General features: G+C 50.1%; 2 pseudogenes; both read left to right on the top strand.

Moving 5' to 3' along the window:
* Positions 1-7,894: 7,894 nt before the first annotated feature.
* On the top strand, positions 7,895-14,124 carry LOC114784198 (scavenger receptor cysteine-rich domain-containing group B protein-like; annotated as a pseudogene).
* A 2,393-nt stretch (positions 14,125-16,517) lies between these two features.
* LOC114784201 (14-3-3 protein gamma-1-like) lies at positions 16,518-21,705 on the top strand (annotated as a pseudogene).
* The last annotated feature ends 1,342 nt before the right edge of the window (positions 21,706-23,047 follow it).

Raw genomic sequence — 23,047 nt, 5'->3', positions numbered from 1 at the left:
TGCCGGCGCGCCGGGCTCCGCGTCCGGGGTGTATCGCGACACGGCCCTCCGCCGAGCCGCCAGGGCCTCCGCCGCTGCTAAATCCCCGGCGCCGGACGCCGCTGACCAGCTGACCGCCATGAAGCGCGGCGCCGCGGGGGACCGCCCGCCCCCTGGCGGCCAAGACGCGCCACTGCGCGGAGCCCGACGTGCGGGTCCGAGAGAGGTTTACTGTCAGTAAAATGAGTGTATTAAATGCTGTTTCACACAAAAAAAGACAAATATACACAGCACAGGCCTAAAGTCTGGACACCTTCTCATTCAACGTGTTTTCTTTATTTTCATGACCATTTACGTGGGTAGATTCTCACTGAAGGCATCAAAACTATGAATGAACACATGTGGAGTTCTGTACTTAACAAAAAAAGGTGAAATAAGTGAAAACATGTTTTATATTCTAGTTTCTTTGCTCTGGTTACTGCTTTGCACACTCTTGGCATTCTCTCGATGAGCTTCAAGAGGTCGTCACCTGAAAATGCTTCTCCAACAGTCTTGAAGGAGTTCCCAGAGGTGTTTAGCACTTGTTGGTCCAGCTCACCCCAAACCATCTGGACTGGGTTCTGGTCCGGTGACTGTGGAGGCCAGGTCTCCACTTTTTGTTAAGTTCATAACTCCACATGTGTTCATTCATAGTTTTGATGCCTTCAGTGAGAATCTACCAACGTAAAGAAAACACATTGAGTGAGAAGGTGTCTCCAAACTTTTGGCCTGTACTGTACGTATAAAAGAAATTAGTAAAACTTTCTGTACACTTAACAAGGACAACTGGACAACATCACGTAGAAGCTTGTAACTGGACACACAAGACAAGACAAACATGTGCAAAATGTGCAGGACGTTAGGAGGTGCATAAGGCTGGAAGTTTAACAGCGCTCTGGTGATGGCGGTGCATTGAGGGCGCCAACTGCTTGGGGGAAGAAGCTCTTGCACTGATATTACTGTAATGTTTATTCCTTTTAATACACTCTTATCACGCTATAACGCACAAATAATTTATCAAAAGTAAAACGTGTCCTCACCTTAGTGACAGTGGGCAGCCATGAAAAGGGAGCAGAGTGTCTGGGTCTGCAGGCCCAATATCACCCAGTGCCACGCAGTTATAATGTTGTTATAATGGTCCATTACTCTTCAAGAATGGGGTTTAGTTTGACAGTTTTAGGATGAATGTGTTGGATAATTGTGCGCCAGAACACACGAATTTTTAGGTTTTGATTTTTTTTTTTTTGCTTTTTGATTCCAATGAAGTGACTTTTTTTGAGAACTATCAGAGGCACGACCTTTAGACGCAACCCTGTCCTGAATCCTGTCTCCCCGCCATGTGAAAACGTAACTTTAATGGCTTATGAATGTATTCATGGCTAGCCTAGTGGGTAACACACTCGCCAATGAACCAGAAGACCCAGGTTCAAATCCCACTTACTACCATTGTGTCCCTGAGCAGGGGGATTGTCCTTGTCACTACTGATTGTAAGTCGCTCTGCATAAGGACGCCTGGTAAATGCTGTAAATGTGAATGTACATGTATCCCATTTCCCACAATATCTTATGTTACAGCCTTATTCCAAAATGTATTCCATTACATTTTTTTGCCCTCATGTTAAAGTCTGGCCAGTTTGGCCCATTCCTCTCTGCAGAACCTCTCAGGCTCCACCAGGTTTTAATGGGAAGCGTCAGTGCAGCCATTTTAAGACCTCCAGAGATGTTGAAGAGCGCCCCTTGGCGGCTGGAGGAACTGCACACTTCTCATTCGGAAGATCCCAGCACGCCTCCTAGTGGCGGAGCAAGATATACAGAGAGATTCAGGAATGAATATCGTGTTCCATCACACTGCATGTTCTTTATTCCCGCAGACCCAGCCATTCATCCAACCTGCTGGGAGGTACCTTCTCGTCTCATCCACATATTCCCCCTCCTCTCGTTTCACTCACTGGCCGCGTTCCCTGCGACGGAGAGAAATGATTTCTCTCCTTCCTCATTCTCAGACTTGTTTGATCCACGCCTGATCAAGGTGAAAGATGGAGGAACTTCCCTGACAGCGAACGCTGTCCCCGTTGTTTCCTTCTCTCCAGAAAACAATAGTGGAGTGGTGCATTGACCGTCCCAACGGGGCTTGGGTTTCGCTCAGATCATTTCTTTCAGACGTCAGAAGAAAAGCCCCAGGGACCTGGAGCCCGAAAGCTTGTACCGCCAGGCTGGGCTGGTTTCATAACGCAGACTGCCCCATCCTTTTCATTTTTAGTTTTATGTAAGGGTAGTTGTCCTCTGTTGCACAAACTAGACTGATATTAGAGTAGAAAAGAAAGCCTTAATTCTATTTGTACAGCATTACACATTAGCACAGGATAAAAAGTTATGTAACAAATAGACTGAAACATCAGTAACACATAATACACCGAATGCACGTAAAATGAAGTTAAAAGGTATAGAATGTAATGTACTGCTGGACCCACCACTACCCCTCATCAGCGTGGACAATCACCCTCGTGCTGCCCCGGAAGGGCGTCCCACTCGGAATCCCCCCCCGTTTTCCCTCCATGTCAGTTGTCCAGGGAGCTGTTCCTCGTGTCCAGAGGGCGTCTGAGTATGAGACGTGTCACCTGTAGTGGCTGTAAAGCCCCTGAGACGGGTTATTTAAACGTTCGTTTGTTCTGTGCGCTGTTTCCGAGGCCGTTCGTGGGAGTTTTCAAAGCGCCAAACCTTCACGGCATCGTGCTGTTCACACACAAGAAGTAAAAAAAACACGTAAAGCGGTTCTGAAAACGGTTCTGTTTCTACTCTGTGGCATTTCATCTGCCCATGATACAGAATATGAAAGCGAATATGAAATATGTGACGCAGAGCAAACGGTGACACAGCCATGACAGGCGCCCCGGGGAGCAGCGCGTGGGGACAGTACCTTGACCAAGGGGACCTCAGGGGCACCTTTCCGATTCCTTACCTGCTGGGCCACCACTGCCACCACAATAGCTGATATCTTGCCACCATGATACATCACCAAATGTCCTTCAGGTACCATTTCTAAAAGTACAGGTGACACTGTAAATCTAACTGCGATAACTGTCATAAGAAAATAGGGCTGTCGATTGATTAAAACATTACTTAACTACTTAATTACACATATTGCAATTTACTTCTTGGAACCTTAAGACTAAAGCTTGTGCTAATGCTTGCACAGCTGTTTTATGTCTTCATATGTTATTTTATAGTATGTCATGTAGCACTCCAAAATATTAAGATCAGATCTTGCAATGCTGTTCCTTTGGTAATAAATACAATAAACACTAGATGCAAAAATGACTGATTTGTCCAGTGCACAAGAAATCCATCATCAGCTGGTCTCACCAAGTGGCCGATCTTCACGCTTCACTTCAGTGAATTCAGACACTGTGGGTGGGGGACAGGAAAACGCCAGAGGAGGTTCTGGAGGTTCTGCAAGACAAAAGCATCAGGATGTGAATGGAGACCAGGAAGAGATTTTATAACAGAACGACCCAGAATCTTCTGTTAGACCATCTCAGCACAGGATGTGATCAGCATCTGATCTGCTGTAATAGAACAGCAAGTCGTTGGCGGCTGATCATGATGAAAAAGAAATCGTGCTTGTTCTCCCTGTAAGAGTTCTAAATGTTGCTATATCATGTTTAACGGAACCCTAGCAGACCCCCTTTGGGCATGACATTGGGGCAGTGAACAGGCCACATCAGGACGGCGTCGTCTTCTGACGTCCACTCTGACGTCATTCAGGGTCCTCGTTGTGCAAATTCGGTCGTTTTTGACCGGTAGTGAAGGTACAAGCACAAAGCCGGACTTCGTGCTTGTCCTATGTGAAGTTCCATCCGTTCTCCTCAGGCCTGGTGTGCCTCTGTCCCCATCTGTGGACAGGAGGATGGAGCACAACGAAATCTCTCCTGATTCCTGAAGGGGACCCTTTTTCATCCTGGAGCAACGCCCAACCTGGACCCCGATCATCTGGAAGTGCAGGGCCTTGTTGAAGGCTTCAGATCTGCTTGTGGCGATTTTGATCTTTTATTGAGATCATGGGTTTCGCAAGAGCCTTTGTCCCGTATCACTTTCCCAGCTGGGCACAATCAGACGCGTTCCTGTTTCCTGCTTTTGTTCCCGCCGGGTTTTTTCTCACTCTCCTTCTTTACGTAACCTACTTTCTACCAAACAGGCCACCGTCGAGGCCCGGCATTCTGGCTCATGGCCCCCGGTGGACCCCGAGCCCATGTCACCTGCAGTCGGGCCTCGCACTACCTCTCCTCCGGACCAATGGCACAGTGGCATCTGCACATGAAAAATCTGCACAAAGTGGCTGGATTGAACGTTTTAACTTCGTTTTAAATGACACAGGATTGCAGCTGAAACTTTATTTGATCTACATAATTCTTACATAATTACAATTGTCTTAATGCAATATAGAACAACTGATTTCACTGTGCTGTTTATTCCTTTATTAATGAAAATAGAAGATGATTTTGTGTGCATAAAGGTTAATAAAAAAAAAAACATGATTTGATTGAGACTCAGATGAAGGAATAAGTCACATTTATGTTATTTCACCACACACACACACACACACACACACACACACACACACACACACAGACACACCTCCCACAGACATGTTCTCTCTGTCACACTCTCTTCCTTTAGATGATCGAGGCGGCACCTTCTGCCTGAAACTGGAGATGCCAGTTCACCTGTGAAGGGTTCTCAGCCGCTGCCCGCCCGTTGTCTTCTTCTTTCATCCCAGGCAGGCAGGAGGACGCCAGGCATCCGCACCTCCACACGCAGCGCTCGGGACATGACCGCCCTGGCACCACCGCGCTCTCGGAGCCGGACGCTGCTGTAGGGAGCCGACCTCCAGAAGAAACGCGGAGCCCCGCTTCTCCGGACCACCCTGTGGGGACTCTCCTCACCGGCTCTCCTGCTGGGGACAAGGTCACCGCAGATCCCCAGCAGCTCCTCAGCAGCTCCTCAGCAGCTCCTCAGGTACGGGACTTTACACTTTTTACCATGAAAAATACATTCGGCAACTACGTCTTAAAAGCATGGAGGAACTTTCTGATGGAAAAAGTCCAGTTGGTTGGAAGGTGGTTGGACGTTGATGGGTTCTGTTGGAGTTGTGATGGGACTGTTTGTGATGTCTGAGTCCCATCTGTGTATATATGTGTGTATCAGTTGGCTGGTTTGTGTTGTTGACTGGGAACTGGATACGGGCCTGACGGACGCGCTGACAGACGCAGCGAAGGCGAATTTTAAAAGCACCATGACATTCCTCAGCCGTGTTGGTTCCGTGTGTGTGTGTGTGTGTGTGTGTGTCTGTTTTCTGCTGATTATCTATGACTTTACGGGGTATTTTTGTGGGGCCGAGATCTTTCAGCTGTTCCTCAGCGGGGTGGAGAGAGGAGGGAGGGCGAGCAGCAGTGGCACAAAAGAAAACATTATTCCCCTGTGGACCAGTGCTGCGTCCAGCCATGAATGGAGTATTGAACGACACAACATTGGGGACTAGATTATTTTTCATCCCTCATAACTGTGCTACTTTGTTAGTGTTGCGCGCTAATAGGATGACCGAGGTGGCAGCATTACGCAGGAAACAGCCCGGCCGCTGACCAGCTCCCCTGTGATCCGGACGCCCATACGAAATGTCCAAGTCCCAGCAAGGCCGAGGCCCAGGCGCCTTCGCCTTCGGCGCCCCCACCCTCCGCCCGCTGGGCAGAGACGAGAGGCGCCCCTGAGGTGTCATCGGGGGCCTAAGCGGTTCGGAGGGTCCCAGTGACAGATCCGCAGGAAGCGGCGTTTTAGCCCTGACGATGGGGGACACAGACAGCAGAAACGGCTTTTTTGTGCGACCCGGGCTCGGAATGTGCGCTATCTCCTCTCCCGAATATCAAATTCTCCCTCTTCTTGTGGATTCAGAACATCGTCCCAGGGCTGCAGCGCATTCCAGGATAAGGTCAGGGCGGATTTGGAGGAAACAGTAAAGACCCGAATACCCAACACAGCTACAACCAATCCTCTGTGCATTAAACATGACAGTAACAGGTGATCTCACACAGACTCAAGTGCAGTGTGCAGTTGCAAATTCCGGTTGGAAGGTTTTTAGGGAATGTGTAGGGTTGTGTAGTACGTGTGCATGGGGCAACATGTAGTACAGTGTATTTAGTGTAATGTGTGTAGTTTAGTGTGTGTAGTACATGTGTTAGTATGTGAAGGGCAGCGTTTGAGTACAAGTGTGTGTAGTACAGAGTGTGGAAGGGCAGTGTGTGTAGTACAGTGAGTTTGTAGTGTAGTGTGTGTAGTAAAGTGTGTGTAGTGTAGTGTGCGTAGGACAGCTTGTAGTTCAGTGTGTGTAGCGTAGTGTGCGTAGGGCAGCTTGTAGTACAGTGTGTGTGTGTGATGGGGCAGCTTGTAGTACAGTGTGTGTAGTGTAGTGTGCGTAGAGCAACTTGTAGTACAGTGTGTGTAGTGTAGGGCAGCTTGTAGTACAGTGTGTGTAGTGTAGTGTGCGTAGGGCAGCTTGTAGTACAGTGTGTGTAGTGTAGTGTGTGTAGTAAAGTGTGTGTAGTGTAGTGTGTGAGTACAGTGTATGTAGTGTAGTGTGTGTAGTACAGTGTGTGTAGTGTGTGTAGGGCAGCGTGTAGTACATTGTGTGGAGGGAAGTGTGTGTTTTTCAATGGACCAATGCTGGTTTTGGTGATCAGTGGGCGGAGTAAGCTGCCGCGGGGAATATGGGCGGGGTTTACACTCCAGACTGTCAATCAATCAATCAGAGATTCTATAACACAAGCAAATTTGTTTTCACAAATTTGTGTTAACATAGTGTAATAACAGTGTAATAAACTGCTAATTAACTCTCTACAACTTAAACATAAAAAAAAATTCTCATACTTTGAAAAATAAATAGATTTTAAAATTTGTTCCCTACTATGATGTAAACAGACGAGCACCCCCTCCACACACACTCCAGACCCACATACACACAGACACAATCAATGTTGCACGCAGACAGATAAACACCGCCTGACAAACCTAACTACACACACACACACACACACACACACACACAACACACACACACACACTCAGCCCCACTCTACGTGTTTGTCCTGCTCTTCTTTTGAAGAACTCCCATCAGCAGCCACTTCAGCATCGATAGCGAGCGCTGGCACTCAGTAAGCGAGGGGACGCGGGGGACAGAAGAAGGGTGACTGAAGCCTGCTGTGTGTTGGTGTGTGTGTGTGTGTCGGCGTGTTTTCAGGTGCCGGTGGCGTCTCTCTGGCTGACATGAGGGCCGCTTGGATCGGGGCGTGGCAGGCGTGGAGGTCAGTGGTCGTCCTGCTTGTCCTCGCGGTCTGTCTGCTCCTGGGCGTCGCCACCGTCCTGCACAACTCAGGTCAGTGTGTGTGTGTGTGTGTGTGAATTATTATTCATCAGTTTTCTGAGTAGTTGAATGGTCAGTGGTCAGTGGGGCAGTGGTGGCCTAGCGGTTAAGGAAGAGGCCCCGTAATCAGAAGGTTGCCGGTTCGAATCCCGATCCGCCAAGGGGCCACTGAGGTGCCACTGAGCAAAGCACCGTCCCCACACACTGCTCCCCGGGCGCCCTGTCATGGTGCCCACTGCTCACTCAGGGTGATGGGATAAATGCAGAGGACAAATTTCACTGTGTGCACCGTGTGCTGTGCTGCTGTGACAATCACTTCACTTTAAACAAAGTTGCCTGTTTTTTTTTTTGTGTCCAACCACAGGAAGCGTTGAAGTTACGAGACGAGTCGCGCCAGGTGGTGTTTTAAACTCTTTCCTGAGTAGATCTCCCAGTCCGAGCGCGGTTTGATAGGCACGCCGGACGATGGCCAGGACGAAAATTACCTTCCTGCTTTGGTGCTGGCCAGGTGTAAGATACAGGAAGACAGATGCGGCCGATATAGAATACGGTGACTACGGAGGGCCAAGGACCTCCTTCAACAAATAATTCACCTGAGTCTCTCCCGCCCCTCTGCCCCCCACCCACCCCCACCCCCACCCCACCCGTCCCGCTCTCTTTCTTCCTCCAGCCGACGGCACCGTACCGCCGCGCCGTCCCAAGGTGAGGATCTCGCGCTCCCCGCCGTACACACCTGCACGCGTCCCCTCGAGAACGGGCCGAGGGACAATGTAGGGGGGCGGCGGAGGGACAGTACTTCCCTTCCAGCCTTCCAGGCACAAATAACGAGGTCGCCTCCCTCGCGCTCAGCTTTCCGGTTCACAATGGCTGACCAGTACAGGGACAGAAGGGGACGTGATGTGAACATGTTGTTGTTAACGCTGCTGTAGAAGAAGGAGCCTTAATAACAAATATGGAAAACAGACGACTGTTGCTACTGAATGAAACAATATGGGGTCGTGTTCAGAGTGTTAACATCAGTAATGGTGACGTGTGTGAACCCTGGTGTCTTGGACCCCTGTCAGTTCGGCTGGTGAACGGGCGGAACCGGTGTGAAGGTCGCGTGGAGGTCCAGCACAACGGGACCTGGGCACCGTCTGCGATGACGACTGGGACATGGTGGACGCCAACGTGGTCTGTCGGCAGCTGGGGTGCGGCCTGGCGGCAGCAGTGGGCAGCAGCTCCCCGCTTTGGCCAGGGGCTTCGGGCCCATCCTCCTGGACAACGTGGACTGTAAGGGTGGTGAGGTGGACCTGGGTCAGTGTGGAAGTCTGGGATGGGGCGTCCACAACTGCTACCACTATGAGGATGTGGCTGTTTCCTGTAAGGTACCCAAACATACATGGACCACAGCAAAAAGCTTGGAAGGTCTTCACAAAGTTAGACATAGAATAAACAGGGAAGAAATATCAATAAATGAGCAGGATATGCAGGACATGCTGATTGATGGATGATCAGGAGATGTTCTTCTGAGGTCAGTCAGCATGGACCAGCTTTATCATGCACCGTGGGAGTTAGTTTTGATCAGGAGACGTTCTTCTGAGGTCAGACAGCTTGGACAGCTTATCATGTACTGTGGGAGTTGGTTTTAGTTCCTCTCCCTTGTTGATGCTGAAGGTGTTGTGTGTGATCAGGAACATCCATGCCGGAGTTTCGAGGAGGTCAGGAACCGCCTACCACGCCGTCGCGCAGGAGCTCAGGATTACGTAAGTTCATCCACAGTCGTTAGGGTTATTCCAGCAGGACATAGGATGACTCAGTAGATGCAATTCCAGAAGAAAGGCCCACATGAAAAGTGACCGTGTTACATAATAGCACTTGATAGCTTCGTAATTACTCCGCCACGTAACCGTAGGTCTTGACGGGCTTCTAACGATCTTCACGAGCTCCTTCCAGGACGCGGAGGACGGTTACAAATGGCAAAATTCACAATGAGGAAATGAGGTGATTGGCCAGGAAACTGAAGATCTCATTAGCTTCTGCTTAGTAATCCTAAATCAGCAGAACCATTGTGTCCCACAGCAAGAGTGCGGCCAGGGGGATCGTCCGCGTGAAAATTCCTCAGCTTTTGACCATCACCGTTGGTTGGTGAGCAGTGGGCAGCCCGGGGAGCAGTGTGTGGGGACTCTGAGGTCCCCTCTGGAGTAAGCTTCCTCACCCGCCAGGCCACCACTGCCCCTTAAACCTCTGGTTGTAGGTCGCTCTGGATAAGGCTGTCTGATAAATGGCAGAAATGTAAACGTAAAACCTGTTTGTCGCAGGAATGATATCTCGTGACCAATTTCAGAAGTGGAAACTCAAGATACACCTTCTCTGTTCATATGGCTTCTCTCGGGGGGATACAGAACAATGAATAATAACTTCCACTGTAACCGTAGACGTGAGCTTTTCCATCACACCAGATGCATGGTCAACTCCCTTCACACTGCGTTCCCACGTGAGCAGTGGTATTGTTGGCAAACTGGTTCCGAAAGGAAGGGTGCTGCAGATAGAGACTCATAATATCACGGCTGCTTGTGCTGCAGGAGATGGCACCATCCGGCTGGTGGGGGGCAGGACTCCTGCCAGGGTCGGGTGGAGGCTTCTACAGCGGAAGCTGGGGGACGGTGTGCGACGACGACTGGAGCATAAAAGACGCGGGGGTGGTGTGTCAGCAGATCGGGTGTGGCCAAGCCATTGCATCCACCACCAATGCCTACTTTGGCTATGGGGACCGGCCTGATCCTACTGGACAACGTCAACTGCCAAGGCTTCGAGAGTCAGCTGTCCGCCTGCTACAGTCTGGGCTGGGGCATCCACAACTGTGGCCACCACGAGGATGCTGGGGTCATCTGCTCAGGTGCCACGGCACTCAGTCTAGTTACTACAAAGAAACCATACATACCATTCATAGAAACAAGCCTAGTCCTGAATGGAAAACTTCACTGTCTTGGACTAGGCTTAATGGGAAACTGACACCTTAATGCATAATTAAGGACTGATTATTGATCAGAAGTTTTACCTTCTTGGTGCATTAATGTATTAAAATTAGACATTTACCGACATGGATGTGCATGTTCCTTTTGCATATTCACAGTCAGACAGCACTGTCTAGTGACGCTCACAGCACACTGCAAGAACTTTTCACACGACAATCTTTGATGTGAACGTTACTGACTGGCTCATCCATCCCTCTCCTTCCCGAAGGATCTCTGTCCACCAGCGTGCCATGTTAAACACCGAGACGATGGGCCGGAGGTTTCTTCTGCACCCAGAAAGCACAGCAGCTGCAGGTATGTCCACACACACAAGTCCAAAGCGGTTCATCTGCCATTCGTGGAACAGTTAAAAGCCATCAGGCAGTCTGGATCAAAACCAGTACTGGGCAACAGACTGGACAGCAGGGGGCGCTCACCTCACTGTTGTCTTTCAGTTACTGATGTGACGGGTCCAGCCACAGAGGACAACTACCTCTGCACCCACAACTCCACAACCTACAAAAGGTACCCTACCAAAGGGACAATGATTATTAATTATGGATCTTCAGTAAAATTTACTGTCTTCTTCTCATGCAAAACCTGTTAATAATTTTACTGATCGAATACATTTGTGCAGAGAACACCCACCATCCGACTAGCCAATGGCAACAGCAGCTGCCAGGGAAGGGTGGAGGTGTTCCACGACAACGTGTGGGGCACCGGTAGTGTGACGACGACTGGGACATGGAGAACGCCCAGGTCGTCTGCAAGGCAGCTGGGCTGCGGCCCGGCTTTAGCTGCGAAGCAGCTGCCTACTTCGGGATGGCTCGGGACCATCTTCCTGGACAACGTGGACTGCAGGGGGCAACGAGCCGAGGCTCTCTGACTGCTTCAAACCTGGGGCTGGGGTCAGCACAACTGTGGCCACCATGAGGACGCTGGGGTCATCTGCTTGCGTAAGACAGTTTGTTGTTTTTTTGCATACAACCTATAACTTTGTCGCCTGATCTCCAGGGCCAGGCTCAGGCAACCTTGGTGCACCTCGTGCAGAGCCCACGCAGATTCCCTCAGTGCAGACTCTGCTTTCTCATCACTGGGCACAGCTGAGCTCTCCAAAGAGCCACGAATGCATGAAATATAGAGAGGCCAGTCGGGGCGACTCAGCGTCACCGCAGGCCCGCGGGCCAAACTGCCGCTCTGACGGGCCGAACAAAGCCACGCGGAGCTTGCAGGCCATTAATAAATGCACGAAATTATCCCGCATATGAACATTTATGAAGACAGCGGCACAGGGGGCATAACAGGAAACATGGGGTCCATGTTGGCTCGGGTTCGTGGCCCGTGGAGAGGGTTTCGTGGACGTTGAACGGTCTCTCTGACAGTGCTATTCTTTCCTCTCCTTGACTCAGCGTTCCAGAGCCTTGTGGGAATGGCACGGGACTTTGGAGTGCCAAGAACGACCGCCCCAGTTCTGAAACCCCAGACCACAGTCAAACCCTCCAGTCGAAGGTGAGGAGAAGGCTGCGGAAGTTTCCCACTCACACGCCACTCCCTGAACATGTGATCACAGGCCTAATTCGCCATAGCAACGTGTGCCATTCAGAAACAAAATGTTCGAGCCTGTGTACTCAGGCATTGAAATAGAGCCACAGTTGCCGCGGGGGGCACCATGGGATTATGGGAGACAGTGACTGACGGGGCATGATGGACACGCGTGGCCTCAGGAAAAGAGCTTGTCTGCTCACTGAGCTGCTTCACAGGGAGCAACATCACGTGAGGAACGCATGCATTAAACGCTGCGTCCGGATGCAATTTTAACTTTTAGTAAAGGCTACTGCATTAATCGCTGCATCTCGTACACCAGCAGTCTGGGATTAGACGGCAACAACAACAACTACAACATTTATTTTTTCTTAAGCCCATAATCACATACAGTACGTCTCAATGGGCTTTGACAGGCCTACAGTTGAAACCCCAACACACTTGACCCTTCTGCACACAAGGGAAAAACTCCAGAGTGAAAGAGAGAGGGCACCCCTTCCAGGGTAGAGTGAACCTGCAAGTGGTGTCAGTGCAGGTTGTGATGATTGTCCAATAAGAGAAAAAGACCTACAGTTGTAGAGGTGGAGAAGTCCAGAGTGTAGTCCAGTGTCATGGCGTACAATACGTGTCCATTATGATGCTACCAGAACATTCATACAGCAAACAAAGCTGCTGTACTGGACCAGAGGACTCAGGTTGTAAGAAGTAATCCTGTCGGACGTTGATGACGGTTACCAGGTAACGTCAGTCCACTTCAGTCCAACCTGCAATCAAACCCCCGCTGCTGTACCCCGCATGCTTCAGTTCATCGGAACCCAGCAGGTCCTCGTACGGAGGTGCTTTGCCCACCGGAGCAGGAAGTGGTGGTCTTCTGCTGCTTGTTTTCCTCTTCATCAGCGATGCTCCTTGCATGCGCCAGTTGTGGCCTGGTCTTTTGACCTTTCAAAAAACAGTACGTCTGTCTCTTTAAAAAGTTACGTAAACCCTCTTGCTATTGAACCACACGTCCGGAATTCATGACTAAAAAAGTGGCTGTAGTGTAGAGCATGTAAATGTGTGGGCCGAGCCAACATCCTTTCAGTCAGCAAATACGAACTTCCGGTCTATAGTACCTATCCTCTCCGTATGATTCGCTGCTTCGGTGAGATGCTCATTGAAAGTGAAAGTGAAGTGAAGTGATTGTCACATGTGATACACAGCAGCACAGCACACAGTGCACACATTGAAAGTTGTCCTCTGCATTTAAAACCGTCACCCTGGTGAGCAGTGGACAGCCATGACAGGCGCCCGGGAAGCAGTGTGTGGGGGACGGTGCTTTTGCTCAGTGGCACCTCAGTGGCACCATGGCAGATCGGGATTCGAACCGGCAACCTTCTGATAACAGGGCCGCTTCCTTAACCGCTAGGCCACCACTGCCCCGGTGAATTGCCACCATCGTCAGGTGATGTGTTGTTAATAGGTGACAGTAGGTGAAAATTTCCCCGCACATTAGTACAGTGAAGAAAGCTGGGCTTTTTAAAAACCTGTACTTGTCGGGTCGGATTAGCTCTGTAGTGACACGCAGCCACGCGTTGATGCTATCTCGCCCCCTTCTTCTCTCCAGGTGACGTGAGGCTGGTCCGGGGTCAGCATCGCTGTGAGGGAAGGGTGGAGATGTTCTCGCGGGGCATGTGGGGGACAGTGTGCGACGACGCCTGGAACCTGCCCGACGCCGGCGTGGTGTGCAAGCTGGCGGGCTGTGGGAAGGCCACGGCTGCCCAGGGGGAGGCGTACTTTGGGCCGGGCGTCGGCGCCATCCATCTGGACAATGTGAAGTGCCGAGGCACGGAGAGCTCCCTGCTACACTGCTCTCATATAGCGTGGGACGTGCACAACTGCGACCACTCAGAGGACGCCGGGGTCACATGCCTGTTCTCCTGATTTTGCCTGTGGCCACGCCCCCTGCTCACTGGCCATTTGGGCAATGAGCAAGTGGGTGGAGCCATCAAACCTGGACTTGTGTACATTATGTAAATAGATGCTTACCCTGACCCCGACGGAAGATTAATAAATGAATGAAAAAACAAAACTATAAACACAAACCATACTATTACATAAAGTTAAATAAATATATTCTTATTATGCACTTTATACATAAATAAATATATGAAAAAAGTATTAAAAGGTTTTGAAGATATTCATTGAGCTAAGCGTTTGACTGCCTCTATCTTCGTCTTTCCCTCCGCTGAGACGCTGAAATATTTAAATACACTTGCCAGCCTCAGCGGCCCACATTCTTTGATGGTTGACTAAGGCATGGTGGAACAAGGCCATTCATTATTCACCCTGAAGATGAAAGGGTTCCTCTTTCCTCCCAGTGCTCGCTGACACCACAGCACCAAAAAAGGATGGATGAGCCGCTTCCACGCCAGAAACACACGTGCGTGGTGTAAATACCTCGGCGCCTGCTGCTGAGCTTCAGCCTGGTGAATGCGGCGTGTGCCGGGGTTCCACCGCTCTGGCTGCGCTTTCAGTTATTGGCTCCATGTGCGAAGATTTCTTTTTTGGGTCTGAGACGATGGAAAAGGCCAATTCTGTGACAAAGTGAAGATCTCCAGCTGTTCAGGGCTGTTTCATATGAGGGTGTCTAACATTTCAGTTTAGATTCCATTCAGTGTGTATGGACATATGATGGACAGATGATGGACAGGCATCTCCCAGTTCACCCAGTTTGGGTGGTGATTCTAATAGTGTCTTCTTCAGTGCATCACACGACACACACCACCATATTCTCAGATTAAATGAGTTTTTCAGTAAGTCCTGTGGTGTGCCAAGGTATAAACACTGTTGAAGAACCCTTTCATAGAAAGAACATAACTGTCTGCTCACAATTGGAATCGTATTTTGTTATACACACTTCCATTAGGACAAGCATTAAATGTCACAGACGTTTCTTGTTATTTCATTGGATTTGGATATTAACAGACAAAAACCTGAGCTGCAAGGTAAAGTAAACAAAAGTGAAGTGATTGTCATTGTGATACACAGCAGCACAGCACATGGTGCACACAGTGAAATGTGTCCTCTGCATTTAACCATCACCCTTGGTGAGCAGTGGGCACCATGACAGGCGCCCAGGGAGCAGTGTGTGGGGACGGTGCTTTGCTCAGTGGCACCTCAGTGGTACCTTGGCGGATCGGGATTCGCACCGGCAACATTCTGATAACGGGGCCGCTTCCTTAACCGCTAGGCCACCACTGGCCCTAAGGGAGCGACCGTGGTAGGAAACTAACCTGCAATCTTCTTATCAGAAAGAGTTTAAAATTGAGATTGGATTGAGAATTAAGGACATCATAACCTGAGTCAAGACATTAAAATCCTTTCCCTTCCTGTAATAAGATTGACTTCTGATAGGATGGGATCAATGGTTGGGATGTGGGATGCAACAACATGAAAAGACTTGAGTTGAGTGGGGATGAGTGGGGGTGTCAGAATCTAAAACGAACACCCCCTCCTTCCATCCCTTGTGCTATTTATCAAGTCTGTAAGATACTGTGAGCGAGAGGACATGCGTGTGCAAACTTTTTTTTTTTTTTATTGACATACTTGTACAGCATGATCGTGTGACGCATGCGCATTACTCAAGGTTATACCTGTGTAGCAAAGCCTATTAAGTAGTAATAATAATAATGATGATATGTAAATGTCCCATGAGCCAACTACGGCAAGCCAACAGGGCCAAAAATCTCCAGCACACACACCGGTATTTCAACCATGAATATTCAAAACCTGACTTCTTCCGCACCATCCACATCAGGCATGATGTTTTAGTATAGTAGAATATATTAATAATATTTTATCTTAAACATAATAAAATGGTACACAGTTGATCTCCCACCATGAATACTGCCATCAGCACAAATATGTCTGATAAAGTATAAAATTCACCATCTTTACAACTCGACTGGCTATGAGGCAAAGCATCTGCATTAAGTGTGTGCCGCAGTTCAGCTGGTGCATAAATAAAGCATTTCACTGCATATCATACCATGCATGACTGTGTATGTGACAAATAAAATTTGAATTTGAATAGTTGGACAGATTATGGGGAGAGAAGTCGGAACTGCTGAGGTCTGCCTGGAGGAGTGGATTACCTCACAGCCATGTGGTGCCCTTCTTTTGCGACCAAATGAACATATTCACTCGTCTTCAGACAGCTGTGGACCTGAGAGCCTTTGGCAGAGAGAAACAGGGGCTCGATTGCATACTGCAACACATTAATTGGTTGTGATGTAAAAATTAATTGTTATTATATTTATATTATTCTAATTATATTAAATATTAATTTAAATACTCAATTTAAAAAAAACAATGGCGTCAGAATGAAAGGTTGAAACCTTCTTCTTCAGTCGTTTCCTGGGTGTGGCAGTAATGACAGCGCCGGAGGACGCGCGGACTACATTTCCCACAATTCCGCAGGACCTCCGTTCCGATTCGCTAACTCGCCACAACCGCGGACACGCCCATTTCCTCACAAGGCCCGCCCGCGTCACCGAGTGGGAGGGAGAAAGTGCGCGGTGGGCGGGGCGGCGGACATCGGGCAGCAGCTGCGGCAGAGAGCGGAACTCGGCGCCTGTCTCCCCGCCGCGATCAGCAGCCGATCCCCGTCGCACGGAGCCGAGAAGCTTCTGGAAGCCGCGAACATGGTGGACCGCGAGCAGCTGGTTCAGAAAGCCCGGCTGGCGGAGGCAGGCTGAGCGGTACGACGACATGGCAGCTGCCATGAATCGGTGAGTTCCGGTCCCGTTCTGGTTCTGTACGAATAAATGAATAAATGCGGATCGAAATGTGCCCGCGTTTGTTATAATGAATGATGGCGCCGCCCGGCGGGGGATGATGAGGGAGCAGAGGATGTTGGGGCGGTGCCCGGACCGCGTTGGACTGATGGAGACGTCCATCAGGAGGAAGGAGTCTGGTGTGGTGATGCTCGGCTTTCTCCTCTGAGGAGGGCAGGTCTCTCCCACGAGGCGTGCCGCAGCGCCCATCCTGCACCAATTCATCCAGGTCCAGGTCAGGAAGCAGGAGAGATGCTTTCAGGAGGCGAGAAAACTGCCTGGTCATGGTGTTCCAGACCCCTCTGGAGGGCTCTTTACAGGCCGGATGGCGTGGGGGGCGGGGCGTCATACAGGACCACCTCTGCTGCAGTGGGCCGGTGGGGTGTGTCCACTGTCCTGGCCACTAGCGGCGGGGAATCCCTCGCCAATGCGGTGGTCCTCCCCTGCACCTCTCCACCGGCGACCGATCCGTACGTGGGCGTGGCTCCCGTTCACTACACGCCAGCTGCTTTCTCAGCAGGCCTCAGATTTGCTCCTCTAGCTGGACAGTTGGACGCGGAACTGCAGCTCGGGACGGTTAAATGGCCAGTGCCTCGGACAACCGGGCCTGGACTCTGCACTGATGCTGAAGGGAAATATCGATGAGCGTGGGCTCGTTATGCCGGGCGTAAAAGCGGGTATTTTTTCATTCGATCAGGGACTCGGCCTTTAAGCAGATTTCTAATAAAACTCAACTTTTACACATTGATGCATTCAAGTTTGCTGACATTTAATTTAGAAGTGTAATATTCCTTTGGTGGCGATTTACATTGATTTGCACGTCCAGGCAGGTCTGTTTTTCCATGGCTGACGTGTTGGAATCATACAGGTCACGTCAGTAACACATAGATGGTAAAATGCAACAATTATCTCTCTGGGTTTTAAATAATTTAGTCTAAAAATCCATGAATAAATATCAACCGTGTGTTGGTGAAAGCTTGAAATAAAAATATTCACAGCTATGTAGAGTATGAACCGTATTGCAGATATTTTTTGTCTGGATTAGGGATCATTTCCGCTTGTCTGGACTCCCCTCCAGTCCCGTCACCCGTCCGTATTAAACGAGGTTTTTTTTTTGCCGTATTTCAGTGGTATCCGGGCTACTAGCTGCGGGGTGCGCGCTTCGTTCCTGCCGTTTTATTTTTAGAACCTGCAAACAGCTGCACGTTTAAAAAAAAAAGTTGCTTTACGGTTACGTAACAATAACGAGTTACGCTGCGTCCCAGAATTCCCTGGGCTCGCCAGCCAGACGGCTCACCACCCCGCCTCTGACGTCTCCGTGCCCGTGGACTTCGTTGGGCGGGGCTGCTGTCTTCCTGACAGAGAGACCAAGACAGGACGGTCCAACTGGAAACTGGATCGAAAAAGCCATCAGAACATTGGACAATATCGATATGCGGGAAGAAACCGCGCCGTGCCAAATATTGATCAAATACGGATTCATCTGAAGCGTTAATTTTGCTTCTTTGAATGATGAATGGAAAGAGACAATCATTTACCGAGTGGGGTCTTCTAGAACATCTCGATTACGGGGATAGAACCTCTGTTTCGGGGTTCGAATTTGGTCGTGCTACGAACTTTGACCAGCCACGCCCTCGGCCTCCTCTCTTCTCTTCATCTCTTCTTTTCATTTTTTACACCATTGTTGCACCGTGTCTATATGACAGACCTCCACACAGGCAGAGTCGCTGTAGATCCCTTCAGGTGAGGTCGTAGGTCGTAGGTCGTGCCGGAAAGGTGACTGGCTTGTGTGGAATATGAGATTATGGTCCCGCATTAGCACATCTGCAGTTGCAGTTGGCCCTTTTACTACACACACACCTCCCCAGACAGCACTGGCATCGCGGAGATGGAGTCCAGGCTCGAACAAAGCAGACCGCCTCGTTGCCATAGAAACCAGTGATTGTACTCGGCGCCGCTCGCACCCCGTGGGTGCAGCTCTTCGGTCCGGTAGGATGGCAGGGGTGGGTGGTGTCGTACCTGCGCCCAACCATCAGCTCCCGTGGAGGAGGCGTCCTCGGCGTCAGCACCGTGGAAATCTCGAGTATTTGTAACCGAGCGCTGATTCATGCTGATTCATACCATTCACAAGCTGGAGAAGAGCACCCGCCAAACACAGAGCAGCCGCCCTGTCCTTAACAAGGTCTCCTTGTCTGTGAGAACGTCCAGAGCTCTGTTTTAACCCCCTCCACACCTGTAGGTGGCGCTGTAACTCCCCGCTCTCCTTGTCTGGTGAGAACGTCCAGAGCTCTGTTTTAACCCCCTCCACACCTGTAGGTGGCGCTGTAACTCCCCGCTCTCCTTGTCTGGTGAGAACGTCCAGAGCTCTGTTTTAACCCCCTCCACCACCTGTAGGTGGCGCTGTAACCCCCCGCTCTCCTTGTCTGGTGAGAACGTCCAGAGCTCTGTTTTAACCCCCTCCACACCTGTAGGTGGCGCTGTAACTCCCCCGCTCTCCTTGTCTGGTGAGAACGTCCAGAGCTCTGTTTTAACCCCCTCCACACCTGTAGGTGGCCGCTGTAACCCCCCGCTCTCCTTGTCTGGTGAGAACGTCCCGAACGCTGTTTTTAACCCCCTCCACACCTGTAGGTGGCGCTGTAACTCCCCGCTCTCCTTGTCTGGTGAGAACGTCCCGAACGCTGTTTTAACCCCCTCCACACCTGTAGGTGGCGCTGTAACTCCCCGCTCTCCTTGTCTGGTGAGAACGTCCTGAACGCTGTTTTAAACCCCCTTCCACACCTGTAGGTGGCGCTGTAACTCCCCGCTCTCCTTGTCTGGTGAGAACGTCCTGAACGCTGTTTTAAACCCCCTTCCACACCTGTAGGTGGCGCTGTAACTCCCCGCTCTCCTTGTCTGGTGAGAACGTCCTGAACGCTGTTTTAAACCCCCTTCCACACCTGTAGGTGGCGCTGTAACTCCCCGCTCTCCTTGTTACATTTATAGCATTTACCAGGCGCCCTTATCCAGAGCGACTTACAGTCAGTAGTTACAGGGACAGTCCCCCCCTGGAGACACTCAGGGTTAAGTGTCCTGCTCAGGGACACGTTGGTAGTAAGTGGGGTTTGAACCTGGGTCTTCTGGTCCACAGGCGAGTGTGTTACCCGCTAGGCTACTGGTGAAACCATCCGTGCTTGTAGCTTCTCGCTGAGGTTGTAGTTACACGCGCTGAATACATAATGAAATTTGAGTTATTTCTTCGTGTTCGGATTCAGGACGTAATTACAGCTGCCGCAACGCTTGGATCAGAAATCAGAAGGTGGAAATTTGAATAATTAAACATGGAGTTTCTCCTCTCTCGTCAGGTGACCGAGCTGAATGAGGCGCTGTCCAACGAGGAGAGGAACCTGCTCTCCGTGGCCTACAAGAACGTGGTGGGCGCGCGCCGCTCCTCCTGGCGCGTCGTCTCCAGCATCGAGCAGAAGACCTCCGCAGACGGCAACGAGAAGAAGATCGAGATGGTGCGCGCCTACCGCGAGAAGATCGAGAAGGAGCTGGAGGCCGTCTGCCAGGACGTGCTGAACCTGCTGGACGACTTCCTGATCAAGAACTGCAGCGACACGCAGCACGAGAGCAAGGTCTTCTTCCTGAAGATGAAGGGCGACTACTACCGCTACCTGGCCGAGGTGGCCACCGGCGAGAAGCGCGCCGCCGTGGTGGAGTCCTCCGAGAAGTCCTACAGCGAGGCCCACGAGATCAGCAAGGAGCACATGCAGCCCACCCACCCCATCCGCCTGGGCCTGGCGCTCAACTACTCCGTCTTCTACTACGAGATCCAGAACGCGCCGGAGCAGGCCTGCCACCTGGCCAAGAGCGCCTTCGACGACGCCATCGCCGAGCTGGACACCCTCAACGAGGACTCGTACAAGGACTCCACGCTCATCATGCAGCTGCTGCGGGACAACCTGACGCTGTGGACCAGCGACCAGCAGGACGAGGAGGGCGGCGAGGGCAACAACTAGGCCGTCCCGTAGCCGCGGCGCCGCACGAAACGAGAAAAAAAAACCCCAAAAACAACCTAAATCCGCAACGTAGAGGGACGCTGACCAGTTCAGGCCGTAAGAGGTTAAATAAAAAGCGTAATTCTCAACATTCAGGGGCGCAGGGACCCCCCGTCTTTCCACGTCAAGCTGCTTCTGTTAATCGCGCGACGAGGCGGTAATAAAACGCGCCACCGCCTGGCTGAAGAGCTTGCCGATTGGTCCCAGATGCGTCGGGGGGGGAGGGGCTTCACCGTATTCATATTTCAGGACCGCACACGCCCGGTTACCATGGCAACAGGACTGTTCTGCTTCTGCAGTGCGGTACTGGGGCTGGAACAGAGCAGATGACATATAGAGATTCGTATTTATTAACGTTATATTAATAAAGTGTGAGCATAATCCGTGAATAATAATCAGCAATTATCCCAGAAATCCAGGTGACCCCGACCCCAATGCTTCGTTTCCCATAATGCCGCAGTAAACCGAATCTACTGGAACAGAAGAGCACTGGTGACGTATACGCGCTCGATGGTTTTAAAGCAGCTTTTGAGGTTTGTGATTTGTATTTTTTTTTTTATTATAATTTTTTTACAAGACATGCACTTGCCTATTATACTGTTTCTCAGTGTAAGACGATGACTGATCCAATATTCCCGAATATTACAGTACCGTGCATGCTGGTGATGTATTTATATACAGTAGCTTGACTTTATTAACTTAACTGTAGATGTTATCTGTTGGTATGAACGAGAAATTCTGTTAATTCTGTCTATTGCGTTGGATTTTTCTGGCTGAAGTTCGCTACACCACAACAGTGATTGTTAACCATGACGTGTCAAGGATGTTGCTGTAGTGACATGCCATTCTTGTGTTTGGGTTTTATTAAAGAAAAGATGCAGATTTCACAGATGAATCGGTAATAAAATAAAAATGAACCCAGAGACGCCCGCTGACACTGGGGGGTGAAACGCCGGCGATTCTGTTCGAAAAGTCGCACATGGACCGTTTTTTTTTCATTGCTTTTCATTCATTCGTTTTTGTCTGGTATCTTGAGGGGGAAGTATTATTTGAAAGTGAAGCAGCACAGCACACGGTGCACACAGTTAAATGTGTCCTCTGTATTTAACCGTCACCCTGGGTGATCAGTGGGCGGCCATGACAGGCGCCCGGGGAGCAGTGTGTGGGGACGGTGCTTTGCTCAGTGGCACCTTGGCAGATCGGGATTCGAACCGGCAACCTTCTGATTACGGGGCCGCTTTGTTAACCGCTAGGCCGCCGCTGCACCAATGAAACGGCGATAAGACTATTAAACTTTAAACGGTTCCTCCGGCCGCATCAGGCTTCCTGCCGGAACGTTCTGTTGATGGGGTGTTTTCTGTTCTTTTGTGAATGAATAAAGATCATAGAGAGAGAGAGAGAGAGAGAGAGAGAGAGAGGTGAAGTTGTGGGGGTCCCCTGTAACTGACCAGTACAGAGACGCTCTGTTTGTCCCCCAGTACCACCCCGTCCCATGCCGCAGGCCAGCTCTGCACACGTGGAACTGTCGCATTTGTCTGCTCGTCTCCGGGTTCCGTCGTTTATCTCGCATCCGGGCGGGTTCGTGAAGACACAGGCCACATCGCTCCAGAGCTAGAACCCTCCGGAACTCGACACCAGACGCTGCTACGTACTGACCGACTTGAAGAGTAATAAACCAAAATAAAAAAGCGAAGGAATGTCGGTGGCGATCTGGCGGCTTGAATTACCACGGGACGTGCTGCATCAGGGCGCCATCAAAATGGCCGCGCCAGGAGGGGGGAACGTCGTTAAGAACAATTCCGAAGATTCAATGTAGAACGTGCAGAATTCCTCACCGATTAAGATGGAAAAACGACCCCCATTTTTACACATTTCATATCCTTCACACCCTCAGGCCTGATTTTGATGAATTAATTACAATTAAAAATATGAATTAGATTAAGGGTCCTTAAACCTGTACAAATTCTTGATTAAGATTTTAATTAAGGCAAGATCGTTTTATGAATTATTAATTAAGGGTGGAATTATGGGGTATGAAATTCTCATACGATCTGATAATGCAAAATCTGGTCATTTTTGGCCAAATGGTTCCTTCAATCTGAGCTGAATGAAACGTATCACAGCCTACAAAATAATAACCATAATAACGAAACTGATAACATTTCATTTCTATTTAGAGAGACGTGAACGAAACCAATTCAACGAATGAACAAATGATTCGTTTCCTGG

Source organism: Denticeps clupeoides, unplaced genomic scaffold (genome assembly GCF_900700375.1).
Source record: "Denticeps clupeoides unplaced genomic scaffold, fDenClu1.1, whole genome shotgun sequence".
NCBI lineage: Eukaryota > Metazoa > Chordata > Actinopteri > Clupeiformes > Denticipitidae > Denticeps > Denticeps clupeoides.
The sequence above is the reverse complement of the archived record's forward strand: the minus strand, read 5'-3'. Positions and strand labels throughout refer to the sequence as shown.